The 24,434-nt window shown below is 45.8% G+C and overlaps 1 long non-coding RNA gene across 1 annotated transcript; it reads left to right on the top strand.

Moving 5' to 3' along the window:
* The first annotated feature begins 1,854 nt into the window (after positions 1–1,854).
* Positions 1,855–23,562, top strand: LOC138916229 (uncharacterized). Its single transcript, XR_011423186.1, has 3 exons — positions 1,855–2,018; positions 16,535–16,667; positions 21,501–23,562. It is a non-coding gene; the product is annotated as an uncharacterized lncRNA (long non-coding RNA).
* Positions 23,563–24,434: the final 872 nt, after the last annotated feature.

Raw genomic sequence — 24,434 nt, 5'->3', positions numbered from 1 at the left:
CTTTCCCCTTGTCCCTCTCCCCAAGCCCGTGTCCCCACTTGCAAATGCTCATGTGGCCCTTGCCTAGAATAATCCTCTCCTTTTTCTTTTGAGTGAGGACTTTGCCGAGCAAGGCAAGATTGGGGTGGGGGTGGGGGAAGGAGGGACTTGGGGGAGGGATAGTGATGGGAGTGGGAGTTGGGATGGGGTCGGGAGAGGACAGCGGAACGTGGCACTGAAACCAGCCCCATGTGTGATGCAATGCGCAGTTACTCTTAGTTTTTCCTCCTCCCTCTTGCCAATTATAGAAGCGATACGTGACCAGTATGGACAACGTGAAAAACAGAAAAGCCTGTCAGAAACATCCAGGTGCATCTGATTACCCATAAGCCCAGCACTCAGAGAGAACCATTGTTATTTGAGTTTATTTCAGTCTTATTTCTATACATAACAAAAATGGTATCATGCGGTGACCTGATTTTTTATTTTCACTTAGCAATATATCATAAACATTTTTAGATATTCCTCTATAGCAGAGGTTGGCAAACTTTTTCTTTAGTGGTCCGGATAGTATATATTTTAGGTTTTGCAGGCCTTAAGGTCTGTTATAATTACTATTTTCATGTAGCATGAAAGCAGCCACAGATAATACATAAACAAATGGGCATGGCTGTATTCCAATAAAACTTTATTTATAAAAGCAAAAGCCAGGTCCATTTGGCTTGTGGGGGTGGTTTGCCAACTCCTATTATATAGTATTATTTTTTACAAGCTTCCTGAGATCCCACTGTGTGTCAATTCTACAATTTCCATTCCCTTACTCTGGAACATTAAGTCACTTCCATTTTTAAATATTACAAATATCACTGCAAGTAATATCTGTGCGCTTTTGCTTTTTTTTCTTGGGATAAATTCCTAGAATTGTGATTGCTGGGGCATGAGGTTTGTCTAATTTTTAGGGCTTGTGACACAAATTGCCCAGTTGACCTCCAGGAAGTACAAAAGAGAGGGCTCCCCACTTCTTGCATCCTCGCCAACACTGGCTATTAGAATTTCTTTTAATCTTTGTCAATTTGATATATATATTTTTTTACCGTGATTGTAATCCCTCGCTGTCTACATTTCATGGCTTTTGCCACCTCAAAAGCAATGTTTGCGTGTAGTGACGTAGGGATGCACTGTGGTTTCACTAGCCCTTTGTCTCCAGGGCTGTCGGCTTCCGACATGCTGCGAATCTGCAACAAGGAGAGTTAGATACACAGGTGACTTGGTCTGGGCTGAGACCTCAGATTCTTGCTCTTGGATTGATGGAGAGTGACACAGGGAGATTGCTGAAAGTGTGAAGTTAACTATCCTTCCTCCTCACCTCCAATAAAGGGAGAAATATTTTGGAACTTATGTAAAAACATCTTTGTGATTTTGCCGAAGCAGATCAAGCTGACTCCTTGTTTTAAGTCCGGGGGCTGGTGGACCACCCTCAGGGTGGTGTCCTGTCCCCGTCACAGAGGAAGCGGTGCCTTTGTGTGGCTCCCAGGCTCTGCTGGCTCTTTCGGAGTTTGATTTGGGAAAGGAAAAAAAAAAAAAAGCAACTTAAGCTGCTGCCATCAATTCCCAGGATGAATGGCTAAGTGATGATGCTGATGAACAATTTGCATCTAAGAGGCGGTTTGGGAGTTTGGTGAATAGCCCGTGATTGCAGATAAACACCACCTGCCACGCTGTCCTGTCCGCGCAGCCCCCTTCTGCTGGGAGGGAGAGTTCTCTCCTGGGCAGAAAGCTGGTCTCCTTTCCCTTCCCTCTCCAATGCTTTTATGCTAATGCTTTGAGCTAGACGAGAAAACTGGATTTACAGGAAGTCTAGCTGGTTATCTGGGAAGAAGGAAGACATTTCCAATTGAGGCTTGTCTATGTTTTGATTAAACTGGAAAAGCAGTGGCTGCAGGGGCCCTTTCACAATCCCCAAAGGTCCCCTTTCTGAATGCTCTGTGGATGTTGTGCCTGTTGGAATGGAAATTCTGTGGCCCTACACCAGACCCAAGGTAGGCTGGGAATCTGTGTTTTTAGCAAGCACCCTGCGTGATCTTATGAACTCTCAGGCAGTGGGTTCTAAACCTAGAAATGGGCCTAGTAATGATCTGGAGGGGGCAAAAACTAGATGCTCAGGCCTCAGCCCTGGGAGATTCTGATTCCGTAGGCCAGGAATCTGTGCCTGGGAAGTGGGAAGGGTTCTCCCAAGGGATTTTGGGAAGCAGCCAGGTCTGGGAATCACTACCTAAGGAATTTATCAGAGGTGAAGTACTGGGAGATCCCCTATTCCTTCTATAAGACCTCGAGAGGAAGCGGCAAGGAAAGAGGCCCAGGTGTGGGGATCCCTCCCAGGGGGCTGCCTTCTGGTGCCTCTTTTGACTCAGGCGGATTACCTGGAGGCAGACGGGTATTAACCACAGAGCTCAGAGGCCCTTTGACCCAGCTCCTCATTTGCTCCTGGGCAGGAACTGTATCCCACAAGCTGATTTCAGCACTGAGAGTGTCTGAGCTGGGGGAAGCTACGGCGTGGGGTGGAAACAGCACCGGACTAAGCGTTCAAAACTTTTACAAGTTTGACCAACTCGGTGAACTTGGGCAATTTTACCTAATCTCTCTGAGTGCGGTTTTGATGTGTAAAATAAGGATAATAATTCCCATTCCAGACACTATGTACAATTTATTAATGTAAGGAGGAATACAAATACTAAACAGCACCAGGAAAATGCATGAAATCACAGAAGTGCAAATTTAAGTCAACTTGAAATACCACCATTTCACATATGTGGATGGATTAGTTGTTTTTTTGTTAAAGATTGGCACCTGAGCTAACAACTGTTGCCAATCTTCTTTTTTTTTTCTGCTTTTTCTCCCCCAATTCCCCCCAGTACATTGTATATTTTAGTTGTAGATCCTTCTAGTTGTGGCACATGGGACGCTGCCTCAGTATGGCCTGACAAGTGGTGCCATACTCACACCCAGGATCCGAACCAGTGAAACCCTGGGCCGCTGAAGCGGAGTGTGCGAACTTAACCATTCAGTCACAGGACTGGCCCCATGGATTAATTTTTAAAATGAGAGCCCTAATGCTGGTGAAGTTGTAGTGAAATTGGCACCCTCAGAGGCTACTGGAAACATCGTACGTAAATTGGTACACACCCCTTGGAAAGTGATATGGAACTGTGCGCCGCCGAGGCCCATAAAGATGTCCACACCCATTGACTCAATAATCTCATTTCTTGGAATTATCTGAATGATTAAAACAGAAGCATATTTACATGCATAAAAATGTGTATTCCAGCGGCCGGCTTGGTGGCGTAATGGTTAAGTTCGCATGCTCCACTTTGGCAGCCTGGGGTTCACAGTTTCGGATCCAGGCGTGGACCCAAGCACAGCTTGTCAAGCCACACTGTGGCAGGATCCCACATAAAACAGAGGATGACTGGAACAGGTGTTAGCTCAGTGACAAGCTTCCTCAAGCAAAAAGAAGAAGATTGGCAATAGATGTTAGCTCAGGGCCAATCTTACACACACACACACACACACACACATAAACGTGTCTTGTGATTGAAAGCCCAGAAATAAAACTACACATCTATGGACAGCTAATCTTCAACAAAGGAACCATGAACATACAATGGAGAAAGGAAAGTGTCTTCAGTAAATGGTGTTGGGAAAACTGGACAGCCACATGCAGAAGAATGAAAGTAGACCATTATCTTACACCATACACAAAAACTAACTCAAAATGGGTTAAGACTTGAATGTAAAACCTGAAACCATAAAACTCCTAGCAGAAAATATAGGCAGTACACTCTTTGACATCGGTCTTAGCAGCATCTTTTTGAATACCATGTCTACTCAGGCAAGGGAAACGAAAGAAAAAATAAAAAATTGGGACTGCATCAGACTAAAAAGCTTCTGCAAGGCAACCCACCAACTGGGAGACAATATTTGCAAATCATATATCTGACAAGGGGTTAATTTCCAAAATATATAAAGAACTCATACAACTCAACAACAGAAAGACAAAACCCAGTCAAAAAATGGGCAGAGGATATGAACAGGCATTTTTCCAAAGAAGATATACAGATGGCCAACAGGCTCATGAAAAGATGTTCAATGTCACTAATTATTAGGGAAGTGCAAATCAAAATTACAAGGAGATATCACCTTACACCCATCAGAATGGCTATAATTAACAAGATGAGAAATAACAAGTATTGGAGAGGATGTGGAGAAAAGGGGACCCTCATACACTGCTGGTGGGAATGCAAACTGGTGCAGCCACTATGGAAAATGGTATAGAGATTTCTCAAAAAATTGAAAATAGAAATACAATCCCACTACTATAGTAATTAGTAATAGATAGTAGTAGCTATCCCACTACTGGATATTTATCCAAAGAACATGAAATCGACAATACGGAGAGATCTATTCATCCTATGTTCATTGCAGCATTATTCACAATAGCCAAGATGTGGAAGTAACCCAAGTGCCCATCAACTGATGATTGGATAAAGAAGATGTGGTATATAAATAAATAGAACACTACTCAGCCAAAAAAAAATGACAAAATCGTCCCATTTGCAACAACATGGATGGACCTTGAGGGTATTATGTTAAGCAAAATAAGCCAGACAGAGAACAACAAACGCTATATGATTTCACTCACATGTGGAAGATTAACAAACACATCAATAAAGAGAACAGCTTACTGGTTACCAGAGGGGACGGGGGTGGGAGGGAGGACGAAAGGGGTAATGTGTATGGTGACGGACAAAAACTAGACTATTGGTGGTGAGCACAACGCAGTCTGTACAGAGACTGATATATAATAATGTACACCTGGGGCTGGCCCAGTGGTGCAGCGGTTAAGTGCGCACGTTCCCACTTCAGTGACCCGGGGTTCCCCGGTTCAGATCCCCAGTGTGGACATGGTACCGCTTGGCAAGCCATGCTATGGTAGGCGTCCCATATATAAAGTGGAGGAAGATGGGCATGGATGTTAGCTCAGGGCCAGTCTTCCTCAGCAAAAAGAGGAGGATTGGCAGCAGATGTTAGGGCTAATCTTCTTCAAAAACATAAATAAATAAAAATAAATAAATAAACAAATAAAAATAATGTACACCTGAAATTACACAACGTTATAAACCGATATGACCTCAATAAAATTTAAACATTTTGAAAATTTTAAAATTTTTTAAAAATTAAAAATATGTATTGCAGTGTTACTGATAAAGCAAAAAACCAAAAAACAATAAACCTGGAAATTAGCTAAACATTTAACACTTGGGAGATAGGTTAAAATTAAAGTAGATCTGTGCAATGGAACACCATGCAGGCGTTAAAAAAATCACTCATTATGAAGACCACGAAGCAACATGGAAAACATTTATAAGTGTCAAGTGAAGCTAGCAGAACCCCAGAGAGTGCACTTTTTTTTTTTTTTTGAGAAAGACTAGCCCTGAGCTAACATCTGCTGCCAATCCTCCTCTTTTTTGCTGAGGAAGACTGGCCCTGAGGTAACATCCACGCCCATCTTCCTCTACTTTTATATGTGGGACACCTGCCACAGCATGGCTTGATGAGAGGTACATAGGTCCACACCTGGGATCCGCACCAGTGAAACCCGGGCTGCAGAAGCAGAACGTGCGAACTTAACCACTGTGCCACCTGGCCGGCCCCGAGAGCACATTCTGACTGTAACTGCGTACACTGTGCGAGTGAGTGTAGACGAGGGACGGAGGTAAAAGTGCAAAACTGAGAGTAGTTATGCGGGGGGTAGGATTATAATAGGTCCTTCTCTCTTTTCCAAAATTAAAAAAAAATTACTGTTGTATCTTTTTTTCATAACAAAAACTACAAATTCCTAAGCCGTGAAAACTGTCGTACCCTCGAGAAAGCTTGTTGGAGGTGAATCTACGGGGTATGACTCATATTTTCATCCCTATCATCTCAGGGAGATAAAAACAGATGCCCACTTCACTCGATGCCCAGCCAAATCCTGGGGAGGGGGCACTGCGTGCGCGAGGACGCTGGGCACCTTCAGGTTGTAGGGACAGTGCGCGTCCTACGCTGGTGAAGTGAGTACATGCACAGTTTCCTGGGCCAACTGTGGGGGAGGAGGAAAAGAAGGCACATAGGTATTATGTCTCAAGGGGCTCCCAGCATAGAGAGGTAGACACCTTTTGGGGGTGTCCATTTATCCCAGTGGTTCTCAGCTGAAGCCGGTATTCTCCCCTAGAGAGCATTTTGATTGTCATGACTGGGGGTTTACTATTACTGGCATTAAGTAAATGGAGTTGAGATAGTCCTGCCTTACAAATTATCTGGTCCGCAATGCCCATAGTGCCCCTGTTGAGAAACACTGACCTAGTTCATATGCTATCGTTAGGGCCGCCATGTATGGGTGTACAGGTTGCCCGCTGCACAGCTCTTGAGTGCACAATTCACCTGGTGGTTAAATATGTAGATTCTGAAACCAGACTTCTTGAATTCAAATGCCATTTGCAAGACCTTGGACATGTTGCTCATCTTCTGTGTACCTCAGTTTCCTCATTTGTAAAATAGGAAGAGTAATAGTAACATACTTCATGATAGTAATAATGTAAGAATAACTTCATGGGGTTATTCTTAGGATTAAATGAGTTAATATATGTAGAATTTAGAAAAATGCCCGGCACATAGTAAATGTTCAATTAATGTTAGATGCTTATTATTCTCTGAGATCTAATTTCCCCAACCACTGGGGTCGGGCCCTAGTTTCTACTGCCTGATCTTGACCTGCTCCGCCCAGATTCCTGCTCTCCCTGAGGCTTAACTTTTCCTAGTCCCACCTATAATCTTATTGCAAACACCTTGTTTTTTAAGCTTGCTTGAGGTGGTTTCTGTAATCTGCAACCAAAAGTCTTAATAACTAAGCCAAGGAGAAAGACTCACCTGCATGAAACCACACAAAAGGGCTTTCAGATAAGTGTGAGATTGCCTGACCTGCAAAGACCATAAACACCACGGACAATACAGTACCTAATCACAGCCTAATGAAATTTCCATTCAAACCACATGTCAGTAAGTGAATGGAATGCTGTTCCTAGGATCTCATTCTCTGTTCTAAGAAAACAGCCAGCCAGACAATCAGGGCCAGTCTAGACACGTGCCTGAGAAGTCAAGGGAAGAGACCCTCTCCCTCAAAAGCACCCGTCCTAGCATCGGAAATTCCATCAGGAGCCATTCAGGCCTTTGTTTAGCAGGGGATCTTCTTTGAAAACATGAGTGTCTTTGGGATGGTAACACGGAAAGCCTGCTACAGCTGACCGAGGGGGTGCTTGCTAAGTGGCTTCCCCCCTCCACCTCCCCTCCCCATCCCGGCTCCAATGGGGGCAGCCAGAGAGAACCTGAGGAGGATGGAGGCGGCAGAGCCTTGCAGAACAGATCCTCCTTCCGAATTGCGGATGGTCTCATCAACCACCAGTTTACAGAGAGCCCAGTGGCCCTTAAGGAAGCGGAAAGAACGTTTTGATTTGGTTTCTGTCTGGCATGGTGAACAGCGGGAATGATTGTAGTTGTTTTCTTTGCCAAGGACAAGTCTGATCAAATTGCTCTGAGGTGAAGGAGCAGAAGGGGGCCTAGCTTTTGGCTCCCTGGAATGGTGGCTCATCAACCATGTGCTAAGCCAGTGGTTCTCAAATTTTGCTGCACCTTAGAATCACCTTAGAAGCTTAAAAAATCTCAATACCCAGGTTGCACCCCAGACCAATTAAGTCACAATGTCTGAGGGTGGTTGTCAGACATCAGAAGTTTTTTTTTTTTGAGGAAGATTAGCCCTTAGCTAACATGTGCTGCCAATCCTCCTCTTTTTTGCTGTGAAGACTGGCCCTGAGCTCACATCCATGCCCACCTTCCTCTATATGTGGGATGCCCACCACAGCATGGCTTTTGCCAAGTGGTGCCGTGTCCGCACCCGGGATTCGAACTGGTGAAACCCGGAACGCCGAATCGGAACGTGTGAACTTAACCCCTGTGCCACTGGGCTGGCCCCATCAGAAGTTTTTAAAGACCCTGAGGTGGTTCCAATATGTAGCCAAGTTTCGAAACACTGCCCTGAGCATTTAGTGCGGGAGGCAGCTGAGGCAACACAAGGCTGGCGAGGAGCTGGCTCCTGCCCTCTAGACACAATACTTAATCGTGTTAAATTTAATTTTTTTAATCTATTTTTTCTGCTCATGTACAGTTCTATGAATTTTTTGTTGATATAATTCACATGCCATAAAATTCACCCTTTTAAAGTGCACAATCCAGTGGCTTTTAGTATATTCACAAAGCTGTACGACCACCACCACTAATTCCACAACATTTTCATCACTCCCAAAAGAAATCCTATACCCGTTAGTGTTACTCGCCGTGCACCCCTCCCGCAAACTCCTGGCAGACGTGACTCTGCTCTCTGTCTCTATGCATTTGCCTGTTGTTGACATTGCAGATAAATGGAATTGCACAATATGTGGCCTTTTGTGTGGGGTCTCTCTCACTTAGCACACTGTTTTCAGGATTCGTTTGTGTTGTAGCGTGTGTCAGTACTTCATTCCTTTTTGTTGTCAAATAGTGTTCGTTGTATGGGTGTACCACATTTTGTTTACCCATTGCTCAGTCAGATGGACATTTGTGTTGTTTCCGCTTTTTGGCTGCTATGAATAAGGCCGCCATGAAGATTTGTGTACAAGTTTCTGTGTGGGTGTATGTTTTGATTCTCCTGGCCATATATCCAGGAGTGGAATTACTGGACTGTATGGTAACTCTAAGTTTAATTTTTGAGGGACTGCCAGACTGTTTTCCGTAGTGGCTGCACCATGTCATTCCCACCAGCAGTGTATGAGTTCCAATTTCTCCACAGCTTCGTCAACACTTGTTATTATCTGTTCTATGAATTTTGACACATATATAGATTTATATAACCACACCGTCAGGATACAGGATTTTCCGTCACCCCAGAAGACTCCCTGGTGCTTTCCCGCTATTACCCCTCTTCCCCAGCCCTAACCCTTGACAACCACTCATGTGTTCTCCATCCCTGTAGTTTTATCATTTGAGCATGGCATGTAAATGACATCATACGGCACGTAACCTTTTGAGACTGGCCTTTTTCAAGCAGCGTAAATGCCTTTGAGATTCATCCCAGTTGTGTGTCCCAAAAGTTTCTTCCTTTTATTGCTGAGTAGTATTCCATTGCCTGGATGTACTGCAGTTTATCCATTCACCCACTAAAAGACGCTTGAGCTATTTCCAGTTTTCATCAATTGTGACTAGAGATGCTATAAATATACATGAGCAGGTTTTTGTGTGGACATAAATATTCATTTCTTCAAGGTAAATGCCCAGGAGTAGGACTACTGGGTCATAGGGTAAATATATGCATGTTTAACTTGAAAAGAAACTGCCAAACTATCTTCCAGAGTGGCTATTCCATTTTGTGTTCTCACCAGCAATGGATGAGTTCCAGTTGTCTTTCTCATTGCCAGAATTTGGTATTGTCAGTAGTTTTTATTTTAGTCATTCTAATAGGAGTGTAGTGATATTTCATTGTGGCTTTTTTTTTTTTTCCCGAGGAAGATTGGCCCTGAGCTAACATCTGCCAATCCTCCTCTTTTTGCTGAGGAAGACTGGCCCTGAGCTAACATCCGTGCCCATCTTCCTCCACTTTATATGTGGGATGCCTGCCACAGCATGGCCTGACAAGTGGTGTGTAGGTCCATACCCAGGATCTGAACTGGTGAACCCCGGGCCACTGAAGTGAAGTGTGTGAACTTAACTGCTGTGCTACTGGGCTGGCCCCTTGGGAATTACTATTTTTTAAGTAGCTGCTATGGGCTAGACACTGTATTGCATTGCTGGAGGAACAGGGAGATGAGTAAGACATAGTCCCTGTGCTGAATGGAGCTTTCCCAGGGGTGGGGGTGGAGAAGTGAAGCTTGAACACCACTGTCCACACCATAAGAAGAAAAGTCTGACCCTCTTGAGGGCACACAGTGAGGCAGAAGGAGGAAATGGCAGCACTGAGAGGCTAAAAGTAAGGGCTCTTCAGTCAGACTGTCTGGCCCCAGCTGCACCACTTGCCACCTGTGTGACCTTGGGCAGATTACTAAACCTCTCTGTACCTCACTTTCTTCATCTGAAAAATTGGGGCGGAAGTAATGTCCACCTGAAAGAATTGAGGGGACTAAATAGGGTCGTGTAGGTGGCACATGTAAAACTCTCTGCCAATGTTAGCTATTATGATTTCTTTGTGTAGCACTGTTGTTCTGCTGCAATCTGTGAAAGCCCCCTGGAGGAAATGTCCTTTGAGCTGAGCCTCAAGGACTGGAAGGACTTCCAGGGGCTGAGCTGGGGGTGGTAAAGAGGTGGAAGCTGCTCTTCGAGATCATATACTTTGTCCCAAAGCTGATATTTCTTCTCTCTTCTTCGTCCCACCCCTCTCCCTTCAGCCTGTGCTCTCTTCTCACACGGAGCCTCTTTCCCACCAGAGGCCACTGTGGGCTCCCCTGGTGTCCTCGGCCTTACCAGGTTGCTGACTCCTGGGTTACGGACTGCTGCTCTGAGGCTGCAGGGCCACCGTTGGCCCCTCCATGGGTACTCTGCTCCCCGCTCCCAAAAGGAGCAGCACGCTGTACGGAGGCTTCTTGGCCCGCAGCCGGGTACTGCTCAGGGAGAGCGAGATTGAACACTGGGTCACTTCAAGGACAAATTATTGAGCAGTTTCTGTGTGGATGTCAGGCCTGTGTTGGGAACAGCTGTACCAGCTCGAGCTTGTTCAGTTAATAATTTACTGCTGGGGAAACGGGAGCTCAATGAGCCAGGAGGCATATTTTATGTGAACTTTGGGATACCTCTGACAGCAATTCGAGTAATTTGTCCAGGAAGATACTAAAGCTGTCTGAATTCTAATGTCCTGCCTGCCACACTGACCCTTCGGATCCATTTCATTAACGTGGTTGGCTTTGATTTATGTTTATTTTATTGCTGTGGTTTCTCTTCTGAGCTCACGACCAGAGCAGTGGTGAGCGTGGAGAATGACTCTGTGAGGGATTATGTTCCTGGGGTGTCCTGATTCAAGGAAACCTGTGGCACCCTAGTTTTCTTGTTCCCCTTCTGCAGAAGCAAGCGCTGTTATCCATCTCTGGGCACCTTCCAAGAGAGTCTATGCTGTGATGAACGTTTACGTACATATCTCCATATTTCTTTTTCTTTCCCAGATGGTGGCATAACTTCTATACTATTTTGGACCTTCCTCTTTTCGCTTAACTATGCATCCTAGAAATAATTCCAAATCATTATATACATCTACCTTATTATTTTTTTGGTAACAATTTCCCATTGTTTGGATTTACTATAATTTACTTAACAAGTCCCCTAATGATGGACACTTAGGTTGTTTCTGAACTTTTGCTCCTACGAGCAACGTTCTTAGAATAGGGTTGCCAGTGTTAGCAAACTAAAATAATCTTTCCAGTTAAATGTGAATTTCAGATAAACAATGAGTAATTTTTTGGTGTAAATATGTCCCATACTTATAGCCCAAGAGGGCAGGTGATTTGATTCATAGTTATACTAAAAAAATATGGTGTTTATCTGAAATTCACATTTAACTGGGCAGCCTGTATGTTTTTGGCAACCGTATCCTAGAACACTGCCTGGCACATAGTGGGGGCTCAGTAAAGATTTAATGAATAGATGTTTCCTTTCTAGAATGAAAGCTCATGAGGGCAGCTACGTCGGCGTATTTCCTGCTATCTGCAGTGTTTAACAGACATTTGTTCAACCCATGGACAAATGCTGCAATGGATGCCTCTGTGAATGCTTCATTTGACCCATGAGAGAATATATTTGCAGGACAAATTCATTCATTGAAAGTCTGAAAGAGTCTGCCAAATTGCCCTCCACAGGCCTCTGACGCTTCCTGGCCGAGTTGCCTAATTGTATTCCTGCTCAGCACCTAAAGTCATTTACCCTTTGGGCAACCCCTCCCCGGAGGCTGCCCTAAATGGGGTCAGAAAGGAAGTGAAAGTGCCAACCCCATTACACCCCCTCTTTGTGCCTCCTCCATCAATTCATGTCAAAAAATGAGGAATTTTAGATGCAAATGGCAGGAGATAATGTCTGGCTCATCAGGGCCCCTGGCTGTCTAGTCCCCAGAGGTGCTGGAGGAGCCCATCCGGGTGCTGCCAGCTCCCCGTGATGGATGGCTCCCGGTGGTTGGGCTGTCCCACAGGCGCTCTCGGGTTCATAGTCCACCTGCCTCCCAATCTTCCAATCTGTCATGGACACAGGACGATTTAATCATTGTAACAAGGCTGTCACTGACAGCACAGCACTGCCACCTCCGGTGGGAAAGCTAGTTCCCCGTCTTCCCTGGCCGACCCAAGCACGTGTGGTCTCCGTTTGCCAACCACTGAGATCCAGGTGGATCTGAGGTGACTTGGAGCAGGGGGTAAGAGGTGTTAAGCCTTTTGAATTAAGAATCCTAATGCTCAGATCTGGGTCTGTATTTCACCGCTTCCTGTATTAGCTGGGTGACCTTAGCCAAGTTACCTAATCTCTCTGAGCATCAGTTTCCTCTGAAGTAAAAAGGGGCTAATCACCCCTACCTATTACCTCAAAAGTTTGTCATGAAATTGAAATCAATAATTTATGGGGAAAGAGGTGTGTAAACTGTGAAGTGTTCTATAAATGTAAAACATTTTGAAGTTATGAGTGTGGACAGCAGAAGGTTTTGAGCGGTTTTGTCACTGACTAGTTGCCCCGAGGAACTCAAGGGTGGGTTTGGAAGCATTTAACTGTTTTTCCAAACCGTTTTTTCCTTTTGTTATGTTAAGGAGATGCAATCACCAACCACCCTGAACCACACCAAGGCTCGCTAGAGAGCTAGAGCTCTGCCTATGACCTTTGCCTTGCTTGTAATGCTAAGATCTCTCCAGGAGGAGCTCAGGCCTTGTTACTGTAATCTGCATGGTGCGTGGAAGCATGTTTTCCAACTGAGCCTGCGCAAGCAAATACCCACCTCTCCATTTTGAACATTCATCCCCCATCTGAAATAAACGTTCCTGCTTCCCTTTGTTCGGCGATGCCGTGACTCTAGAAATGATTCCGCATGGTCTCCTATTTGCTGCGAATGTACCTTACTCTGTGAGAGAACTACTTCTGATGGGAAGTCTGATTTAACTCTCCAGAAGGAGCCCCCTTTGGTTTCAATAACAGGTTCTGAGTTATTATTATTATTTTCTTTTTACCAGCGTGGCTTCAAAATTTCTATCCAAGAGGGCTTAAAGGATGACCACATGGAGGGTGGAAGTGCGATCGTGCCCTTTAGAAAAGATTGGGAAACAGTCAATATAAGTCAATCGTCCCCATCACAGCTCGCGAGGCTGGTTAGAGGGACAGGTGAAGCTTCTCTAAGCCACCCGTTGGTGACCTCACTGTCTCCTCCCAGGACCACGAACTGGGGCCTCTGCTCCACTGGATTCCCTGTTTCTCTATAGAAGACCCTGTCAGGGTTGTTCATCAGGACAATATTGATTCCACCAGCTTCTGGAAACTTGCTATTTCCAAAAAGGCAACTGTCCAACCTCGTTTAAGATTGGGTTTCCTCCAAGTTCTCACCTGGCACCTCTCTATCCCCAGCCCTGCTCTTGCAGTTCAAGAAAGGAGCCAATTTCTCAGCACTCTGAGGGTAGGAGAGCCTTCCCAGAAGTGGCTTCGGAGCAGAGGAAGTGCCGAGCCCTGGGGCGAGGGAGGATGGCTCATTCTTACACGCAATGAGTGTCAGGACTGTTGAAGTGAAGGTCCTGACCCGCCCTGTCCCTGCCTGCCAGCTCTGGGTTTGTGGCTCCAAACTCCCTTTTGTCCTCTGAAGTTTTCAAAAGGAAAGGTGGCAAATCATAGTGTGTGTGTGAGAGAGACACAGAGAGACAGAGATGCAAAAGCAATACTGACCTGGCCCCTTACCATGAGGACCAGTGAGTTTTGTCACGGTGTGAAATGCCAGTCAGCTGCAAATTAAGGATAACTTCCGACATCTACTTCCAGTGTCAATTACCCTGAAAAGCATCCTGTTACACCTTGGCAGCCAGGCGGCCCTTGGAGAGGCCTTTCTCTGCCAGTTGCTGCCCTGACAGCCTCACACCCAGAGGTGGGAAATACACAAGAATGAAAGTGGGTTTGTCTAGGCTGCTTGGGGGTGGAGGGAGTTCCCTAGGTGGAGAAAACAAACAGACCTAAAAAGCAGATCAAAACACAGTTCCTCTCACATGATTCTGCACCTAGGGGTAGACGGAAATTCTGAGCTCTAAGGAAGCTGAGAAGTGAGAGGTGGTTGGAGCTTGGGGGCAGGAAAGATCTGGTGTAACTGTTATAGCATGTTGCCCTGGGTGCCTCGACTCTCTTCAGCAAAGGGGAGAGAATGCATCTGGCAGAGGAAGCCTCCAGAGTTTGGAGAGGGGAGACTGGCTCCTGGCCTGGTCGGTGGTGGCCCCCCAGTGCTTCCTCACTTGCCTGGAAAGCTGGATGAGTCCCTTTCAGGCTTCTGTTCCAGGCACAGGAAAAATGGGTGAGTGGAGAATGGAAGTGAAAACCATCCCCTCTCCATTCCCACTCCTATGTCCAGTGTCCCAGGGCTCCTCTGCCTCACTGCAGTTTGGAAGTTTGAGAACCTTTGGATATTTCCAGAAAGTGTCAGTTCCCTCCTGCTTTGCTTTGGCTCCACTGGCCTCCCTTCCATTTCTGGAAGCCACCTTCCCGCCCCAGGGCCTTTGCATCTGAGATTTGCCTCCCAGGTTCTTGGAGAGACTTCCTCTTCAGCTCAAAAGTCTCTTCCTCAAAGAGGCTTCCTCTGACCACTGCTTCTGAAATAGAATCCCTCCCTCTACCCCTACACTCTCTATCACCTCTAGGAGCTGGAACATAAGGTCCAGTGGGCAGGGATCTCTGTCAGCTTTTGCTCGTTGACGTATCTCTAGCACCTAGCACAGTGCCTGGCCCATTGCAGATGCTACTACATCTTGTTGCATAAACAGTGAATGAATTCATCACCCTGCTTTCTATTTTCCATAGCCCTTATTGCTATCAGCCATCCTCCTGCTTACTCGTTGATCTGTTTCCTTGTTTGTTGTCTGGCTCTCTGGCTACATTGGAACCTCCACAAGAGCAGAGACATTTCTGTCTTGTTTCCAGTGTCCATCATCAGTGCCTGCAACAGTGCCTGATACTTAAAAGATTCTCGATAAGCATTTGTTTAATGAATGAACAGGGCATCATGTTTCTCACAGACAGACATATCCAGCTTAAAGAGAGCACCCTCTTTAGCAAAAAAGGAGGAAAAGTCTGATGCTCAGATAGCTTGAGGTCGTGGTAGTGATGTGGGCTCAGTGAGCCGAGGAGTTGAAAGAAAGATTCTTGGACTCTCAAGGTCTGGCAGCAGTGCTCTTTTATTCAGAGAATAGCAGGGAGTAGCATAGGGATAGGACTCATGGGCAATGAAGAGCTGCAATGGGTCGAGGGTAGGGCTAAATTTATAAGGCATGGGTATGCGAGCTATTTCTTTACAAGACAAAGGAAAGATCATGAAAAAAATCGTGAGAAGTATCAGCGCAGGTGGGGTCTGGTTATTGGGTGGTCCTATAACTTTGGATACGAATCAGGTGAGGACGTCCTATGCTTCCTGGAGGATGATGTAGATCGGTATGTAGGCCAGGAAGCCTTGGGCCTCTCTCCCTGGGGCAGCCTCGATGCTCATCAGCAGGACTACTTCCGTTCCTCCAGAATCATTTCCTGTCCTGAAGCATGGGTTGGAGGGTTTCTTTCACTAACACTTAAAAACATTAGCTTATATATCTACCGATCACCTACTGTGTGTGCCAAGCACTGTGAGCTTTCACATATGTTGTGCCTCAATAGAGAAATTCTATCCGATACATTAATATCACTTAAAACTTTGCATCTTTCTTTTTTTTAAAAAAGCATAGAAACAAAATAAACATCCTTTTTTTTTTTTAATTTAATTTTTCCCTTTTCTCCCCAAAGCCCCCTGGTACACAGTTGTGTATTTTTAGTTGTGGGTCCTTCTAGTTGTGGCATGTGGGACGCCGCCTCAGCGTGACTTGATGAGCGGTGCTGTGTCCATGCCCAGGATTCGAACTGGCGAAACCCTGGGCTGCTGAAGCGGAGGGCAAAAACTTAACCACTAGGCCACGGGGCCAGCCCCTAAGCATCTGTTTTGAGGGCTCCAGGTAGTTGGGTTCTGGTTTATTGGCTCTTTACTGTTTGCTTGGCATTCACTGCCCTGGAGGATTGACTCCCAATCTACTTTCCAATTGTCTGTCCCACCAGTTCCGTTCAGGAAGGCTGGGCCCCAGCAAATTCCAACTGCTCACAGTGCCTGTTGTTTCCATCCTGTCTCATGTGCCTGCCTGTTCTGTTCCTGCCCATGGATTATTCCTATTCTCCTCTCCACTGATCCATGTCTTCTTACTTATCATTCAAGGTCCATCTCCTCCAGGAAGCCTTCCCTAATACCACCTGGGTATCTAAGCCTTATCTTTCCTTTCCTCATGGTGCCCAGCATGGAGTTCTGCACATAATAGGAGATGATATGAAGATAAAGTGCTTGGCATGTGGTAGGTACTGAAAGATTTTATTCACTTTTGTATTAGTTTGCTAGCATTGCCGCAACAAAGTACCACAGACCGAGTGGCTTGAACAACAGAAATGTATTGTCTCACAGTTCTTGAGGCTGGAAGTCCAAGAGCAAAGTGTCAGCAGGGTTGATTTCTTCTGAGGGCAATGAAGGAGAATCTTCCATGCGTCTCCCCAGCTTTTGGTGGTTTGCTAATACTCTTTGGTGTTTCTTGGCTTGTAGATGCACCATCTTGATCCCTGCCTTCATCTTGACTTGGAGTTCTCCCTGTGTGTGCCTGCTTTTGTGTCCAAATTTCCCTTTTTATAAGGACACCAGTCATATTGGACTAAGGCTCATTCTAATGGCCTTAACTTGATTGTTTGCAAAGACCCTATTTCCAAATAAGGTCACATGCACAGTACTGGGGGTTAAGACTACTGCGATATTGTGATTTTTATTAAGAAATATAGGGGCCGGCCCTGTGGCACAGTGGTTAAGTTTGCACGTTCTGCTTCGGCAGCCTGGGGTTCACTGGTTCAGATCCCTGGTGCGGATATGGCACCGCTTGGCAAGCCATGCTGTGGTAGGCATCCCACGTATAAAGTAGAGGAAGATGGGCACGGATGTTAGCTCAGGGCCAGTCTTCCTCAGCAAAAAGAGGAGGATTGGAGGCAGATGTTAGCTCAGGGCTAATCTTCCTCAAAAAAAAAAAAAATAGAAAGAAATATATACAGTATTTGGCCTTCATTCCCATTTCTGGCACAGAGCCCCTAAAACCCTTGGGCATTTCCTAAGTGATGAGAGCGACAAGGATGTCTTTTGTGAAGGTAATAAGGTGAATTTTGGATCACACCTAAGGATCAGGGCTGGTTGCTAAGGGGAGCCAACCATGTGATTAGAGGATTGTAACTTTCAACCCCCCCCCCCGCGCCCCCCCCCGCACCCCCTCCCCCGCCACCTCCAGGGAGGGGAGAGGGGCTAGAGATTGAGTTCAATTGCTAATACTCAATGATTTAGTCAGTCGTGCCTATGTAATGAAACCTCGATTAAACCCCTAAGGATTGGGGTTCAGAGAGCTTCTGGGCTGGTGAGCACACGGAGATTCAGGGAGAGTGGTGTGCTCAGAGCAAGGAAACTCCTCTCTCCTTCCCACATACCTTGCCCTGTGTATCTCTTCCATCTGGCTGTTCTTGAGTTATAGCCTTTTAAAATGAACCAGTAATCTAGCAAGTAAAACGTTTCTCTGAGTTCTGGGAGCCACTCTAGCAAATTAATCGAACCCAAGGAGGGGTCATTGGAACCTCTGATCTCTAGCTGGTCAGTCTATAGCTAATTGGTCAGAAGCGCAGGGAACAGCCTGGACTTGCCATTGGTGTCTGAAGTGTTGGGAGAGGTGACTGTCTTATAGGACTGAGCCTTTATCTGTGGGATCCAATGCTATCTGCAGGTAGACAGTGCTAGAATTGAGTTAAGCTGTAGGACACCCAGCGGGTATTGGAGAACTGTTTGGTGGTGTGGCGAAAAACCCACACGCTGTAACAGGCTGCAGAATCCTCACCACAGTATCTTTTGGAGGGACACACTTCAACCCATAGCAACTATCTGTTACCTTTGTGATGTAAATACATCTCTAGGACTGGCTTGTTTAGTACAGGAATGTCTTGATAAACTAGCATGTTTGGGAGGAGAGGAGGTTCTGAATAATGGAGTTTTCTGGTTAAAGGAGGGCTACATTGTCCTGGTCTGTGATTCTAGAAGAGTGTGTAAAGGTGATTGGATGTTTCTTGATCCAGGAACAAGGGCCTTGCTTGGGAGTAGTTATGATCACCATTAGCAGTGATGGCTCCTGGCCAGCAACGGCAGATACGTACAGCAGATGTATGTAGGGGATTTAGGCTAAAACTGACATGACACCAAAGATGGGGCCTGGACTTTACATTTGGGGGGAGCAAAGTATTGTTCTGCTTTCGTATCTTCCAGTCAAAAGAGAAGTGCTGAAACAAACAAAATTCGTTAAAGATCCAGATTAGATTGTGTCTGGTCAGCAGACATTTTATTGTCCATTTGGATTATGCGTTGATGTTACACAACTTTGACTCACTAATAGTAGGTGACAAGTATCACGCAATTACTATGTGCCAGGCCCTATCCTGAGCTGTTTACATTATTAACTCATTTAATCCTTACGGCAGTCCCATGTAGATACTTTTACTATCTCCATTCCACAGAAGAGAAAACTAAGGGTCAGAGAGGTTAAGTCACTTGTCCAAAGTTACACAGCTAGGAAGTGGCAGGATCAGAATTGAATCTAGCCTCCAGAGCCTACATTCTGCTCTTCTGCCCATGGTGATCAATTTGTCCTCATTTGCCTAGAACTTTCCAGATTTGGCACCCAAAGTCCGACATTCTGGGAGCCCTCTCAGTCCCAGACAACCCAGGATGGTTGGGCAACTTACTTCTGCCTCTCAACTACAGCTTTTCAAGGTCAGCTATTTTGTAGGTAAAGCCATAATTACCTCTAGCCCCTGTGGCATCCAGTTCGCTGATCACTAATGAGATAGGGGGATTGTGAAAATGACCTTGTCAGGCTCTTGCTGGTAAAGTAAACTGGGTAACACATGGGGAAATCTGTAGAGAGGACAAAAAACAGGGCCAAGGAAAATATTTCCAAATCAACAATAAATAATGACTAAGAGAGAGTGGGATTGGCAAAGAGCTGGCTGCGACTGAGGCAAAGACACAGTTGGGAACACCTGAAATAACACAGGTGGTGATGGTGACTGTGGCGTTATCTCTAACACTGCTTGAGTGCCATGTGTCGGGTTCTGTGCTGATCGCTGTGCCAGTGTTAGCTCGTTTAATCCTGACCACTACCACGTGAAGTAGGCACTGCTATCACCCCACTTTACAGATGACAAAATTGAGGCTGAAGAAGGGAAGTTGAGAGAATTCTTGCAGCAGCAAATGAAGCAGTCGGCCTCTGGGTGGCAAAGTGGATGTGGACCTGTGCCATTTCTTGGCTCAAAAGATTTTTCAAAATATTTCCTACTTATAATTTTTCCAGAATCTCTGAGAAGAGAAGCATTTTTTCCAGACCTGTGGTCTGCTCAGATTTAAACTGGAAATCAGGAAAAGGACCAAGGGCCAGCCTGTCCTTTCCACTCACCAGATAGATTACTATCCTGCAACAGTAAACTTCTTTTACGTGCAGAACTTGCCACACGTTCCCGGTTTTTCTGAGTTGGCACATCTCCTCTGTGACATGGCCGGACGACTGGATGTTAATGAGTGACTGACGAGAAAACACGGATGCAATGACCTGCAGGAGAAGCTCCTGGGATGTCTGTTCGGGCCCCTCAGGAAGGGCCACTGTTTCGTTTTATGCATCTTGGCGCATTATTTGTCTGTCACCCTCAAGGGCTTACAATTAATTTTCTTTTGTCCTGGTCTTTTACAAGAAGGTTACAAATGGCTCCCTTCTTAGTGTCCTACAAAAATCTTTCCTTTTAAAAATAACATCCTGTAATAGGGAGAAAAAGCTATCTTTAGAGTTGGGTCATATAATGAAAGACTTTTGTTTTGAGGAGGGAGTGGGCCTAGTTTGCCAAAATCCCAGTGGCTGTCCTTGGTTCTGCTTTCAGATAGAATGCATTAAAAAAAGGGTAGGGGTTGGGGCCAGCCGGTGGCACAGAGTTTAAGTTCGCGTGTTCCACTTTGGCGGCCGGGGGTTCACCAGTTCGGATCCCGGGTGTGCACCTATGCACCGCTTGACAAGCCATAATGTGGCAGGCATCCCACATATAAAGTAGAGGAAGATGGTCATGGATGTTAGCTTGGGGCCAGTTTTCCTTAGCTAAGGGCTAATCTTCCTCAAAAAAAAAAAAAAAAGGGTAGAGGTTGAGCTGGCCATGTGGCATAGTGGTTAAGTTCAGGTGCTCCACTTTGGCGGCCTGGGGTTCACTGGCCTGGATCCTGTGCATGGGCCTATGCACCTCTTATCAAGCCATGCTGCAGCATGCCTCCCACATATAAGATAGAGGAAGATGGACACGGATGTTAGCTCAGGGCCAATCTTCCTCAAGCAAAAAGAGGAGGGTTGGCAATGGATGGTGGCTCTGGGCCAATCTTCCTCACACACAAAAAAGGGGTAGAGGATTTGTTTTTGTTTTATTTTCTTGTTACCTTTTAAAAAAATAAACTGTGATTTAATGGATGTGTGGAGTGTGATTTAGTAAGTGAAGTTGAATGGAAGAGTGGCTATCTGCATGCATTTTTTTAAATTGTGGTAAAATGCACATCACGTAAAACTTACCCTCCTAACCATTTTTTTTTTAAAGATTGACAACTGAGCTACCATCTGTTGCCAATCTTTATTTATTTATTTTTATTTTCTTCTTCTTCTCCCCAAAGCCCCCCAGTACATAGTTGTATATTCTTGTTGTGGGTCCCTCTAGTTGTGGGATGTGGGACGCCGCCTCAGCGTGGCCTGATGAGCAGTGCCATGTCCGCGCCCAGGATCCGACCCTGGTGAGCCCCCGGGCGGCGGAAGCAGAGCGCGCGAACTTACCCACTCGGCCGCGGGGCGGCCCCCTCCTAACCGTTTTTAGGTGCACATTCAGTGGTATTGAGTACATTCCTTGTTGTGCAACCATCACCACCATCTTTCCAGGGAACTCTTTTTCATCTTGCAAAACTGAAACTCTGTAACCATTAAACAATAACTCCACATCCTTTGTTTTGACAGCATGTCCTAAGATGATCAAAAGGAGCATTAATAATGTGGCTTTGTCCTGCTTAACTGACCCAGGTCTCTGCTCATCACTGTTTCTAGGAAGAAGTGATTACACGGCCATGTGAATCACCGGCCTATAACGGGGTCGACTGATTGAATGCTCCCCCTCTGCATCTGCGGCCGGGAAGGTGCCTCGGAGTCACAGGTCACTGGGGCCCGCCAAGCTCAAGGGCAAGCTCACCGGGCAACTAGTGATCCAGACAACCGTCAGGTGGGACAGGTGCTGGGCTGACAGCATTCGGAAAAAAGATTGAAGGATAGGATTTGTTTAAAAAAATTTAAAGATAATAGATGCTCCATTATAAAGATGTTAAACTGAATAAAAGGATATCAAGAGAAAATTAATTGTTCCTCCTTAGTTCTCTCTCCTGTTTCTTGTACTTCTTTCCAGCTTAAACATGTCTAAAAGCATATGTTTCCAAGTATGTTTATATCTGTATAATCTATTCTTTAAAAAAGAAACAACAATGGAATCTTACTGTTTATACCACTCTGCCACTTTCTGGCTGCCTGTGTTCACTGTATGGATGTACCATGATTCATTTAACCATTTCCCTGGGGATGGAGTGTTTGAGATTTAAAAATTGGATAATGTTGCGAAATAGGGAAAGATAAAATTTTAAGACAACTGCTGCCCTTTGAGAAGCTTGCTCAGGGCCTTATGACTCTACACACTGAAGAGACCCCCATCCAGTAAGTCAGCTAGGACTGTTCAGCTGATGAAAGTGCCATGTGGTCCTGGCGCCTGCATGATTCCAGGCCGGGGTACCACCACTGGGAAGCTTCATCCTCATTATAAATGGTCAACTTGGCCTCCTGATTTCTAAGTCAGTCTCTTGATGACTTTGGCGAGTATCAGTAAATTCTCCAGAGACCACTCACCAACCTGGGGGGACCGATGCAGTTTACAATCCAGTTTGTTGGCTTGAGGTTTGAGGCGATCAACCATGGGGGAGCCACACTGCTAAAGCATTTAGCTCAGCTGCTCTGCTGGATTGCTGGCATGAGTTACCTATTGCCCAGAGCCACCCCGAGACCTGGGACAAGTCTGAGTTCTCATTTTCTCCAAAGCCCAGGGGGATCCCAGGTTGCTCGTGGCTGGCCCCGAAGAGTCTGCCCTAAGGAGCAAATCATCTTCCCAAGATGATTTCCTCAAGATTGGGTCTGGTTGGAATCTAGCCAGGAACTCTGAGGTCCAAGATGGATCTGAGTTAGGGAGTCACACTCTGCTGATTCTGCCTGCCAGGGGAAGAGAAGCATCTGTCAAGTACCGGGGGAGTCGGGGACAGATGCCTCCCAGGCAATGCAGGAAGAGCTTCTGCAACCTCAGCTGGGGGAGATTCCCCAAGTGACAGCAACGCCTTCGCCCCCATTTAAGTTTTGATCTAATTTCTGCATATGACTTCTGAACTGATATTTTTCTGGTGACAAGGGAATAAAGCAATGACAGGCCTCAATCATCTTCGTGTGCTCAGCAGAAGAAATCACATTTTCTGCCGCTGGGATTGCCTACCATAAAAGGGCAGGTCTTCACTTCCACGGGATTTCGGCAATGGAATGTCCTCCTGCCTCCTCGAACTAGCTGCCTATGCCATTGAGAGTAGCGAAAAGAGGATTGAGACGGCGTGTCTGATCCATAAATCATCCCCAGGAATCATTCTTCTTTTCCTGAGTATTTTTGTGCTGGAGTGTGGGTTTCTGAAACAGCTTGCTGGAGAAGCAAGACCTTTCAGTGCCAGAAGATGTAATAATTTCTAGGGGCAGGAAGCATTTATTTGAAGAAGTTTCTGCAGGGCTGGCAGGCATGAGAAGTTCCTCTCTCATCAAGTGGGGAATTCAGGTCTCTGAACTTGTAATACATGAATTCACGAAGGGGATAGAAACGCACACCGTTTTGGATGTGGCATTGTTGGAGTGAAGTGCAGAGCGAGACAACCCAAGTTTAAGTGCTTTCTCTGCCTCTTCTAGCTGTGCCTAAGCCTTGGACAAGTCACTTCATGCCTCTGAGCTACATTTGTTCATTCATCAAATGGGCACTGGGCATTGGTAGCACATGGAGGGGATGAATGAATGAATTTAGTGAGCTATGCTATGCTCCTGACACGCTCATAGGTGTCTTTTCAGTTTTCTTCTCTATAAAGTGTAGTGAATACTGTACCTGCTCTCTGTCCCTCCAGGGTTGCCATGGGACCCAAAACAAGATGTGTGGGAAAATACTCTGGAAGCAGCAAAGCATATAACCGTATGGAGACCTGTTGCCGTTGCCTTTAATTCAGATTTTCCACTTCCTCTGTTTTCCCTTCCCATGCTTCCAAGTCTGTACGAGTTTGCCTGGGTGTGGCTTTGTGGGGCTGATTATTCACCATGCCACCCAAGTCCAGTGTAGACACATAGCTGGGAGTGTTGCATTTCCTCCCGAACCCATGCCCTTCGGTGCACGTGTCATTTGAAATGTACAACACCAGTGGGAACACCAGCTTCCCACATGCTGTGGGAGATCGAGGCTGAATATGTGTGTGAATCACGTGAAGTTGAAGGGCTGGGTTCTGTGCCTTAGCGCTGTTCACTCCCACGTTGTCAGAGACAAGATCTGAGTGATCAGGTGAACTTGATCTCCTGCAGCAGAAAGAGCATGTGCTAGGGAGTCAGACCCTCCGATCCAGGTCTCTCTGCTCTGCCAGTTACTAGTTGCACAAAGACAGCTAGACCCAGTTTAGGCAAAAACAGGGATCCAGGAGAAGGATCCTAGGGAACTGAGAATCAGGGATAACTGGTCAGGAATTTTATTTTATTTTATTTTATTTTATTTTTTTCCTTTTTCTCTCCAAAGCCCCCTGATAGATAGTTGTATCTTCTTAGTTGTGGGTCCTTCTAGTTGTGGCATGTGGGATGCTGCCTCAGCGTGGCTCCATGAGCAGTGCCATGTCTGCGCCCAGGATTCGCAAACCGACGAAACACTGGGCTGCTTGCAGT

The sequence above is a fragment of the Equus caballus genome, chromosome 11 (genome assembly GCF_041296265.1).
Source record: "Equus caballus isolate H_3958 breed thoroughbred chromosome 11, TB-T2T, whole genome shotgun sequence".
In the NCBI taxonomy this organism is placed as follows: Eukaryota; Metazoa; Chordata; class Mammalia; order Perissodactyla; family Equidae; genus Equus; species Equus caballus.
This window is presented reverse-complemented; position numbering and strand designations above follow the sequence as displayed.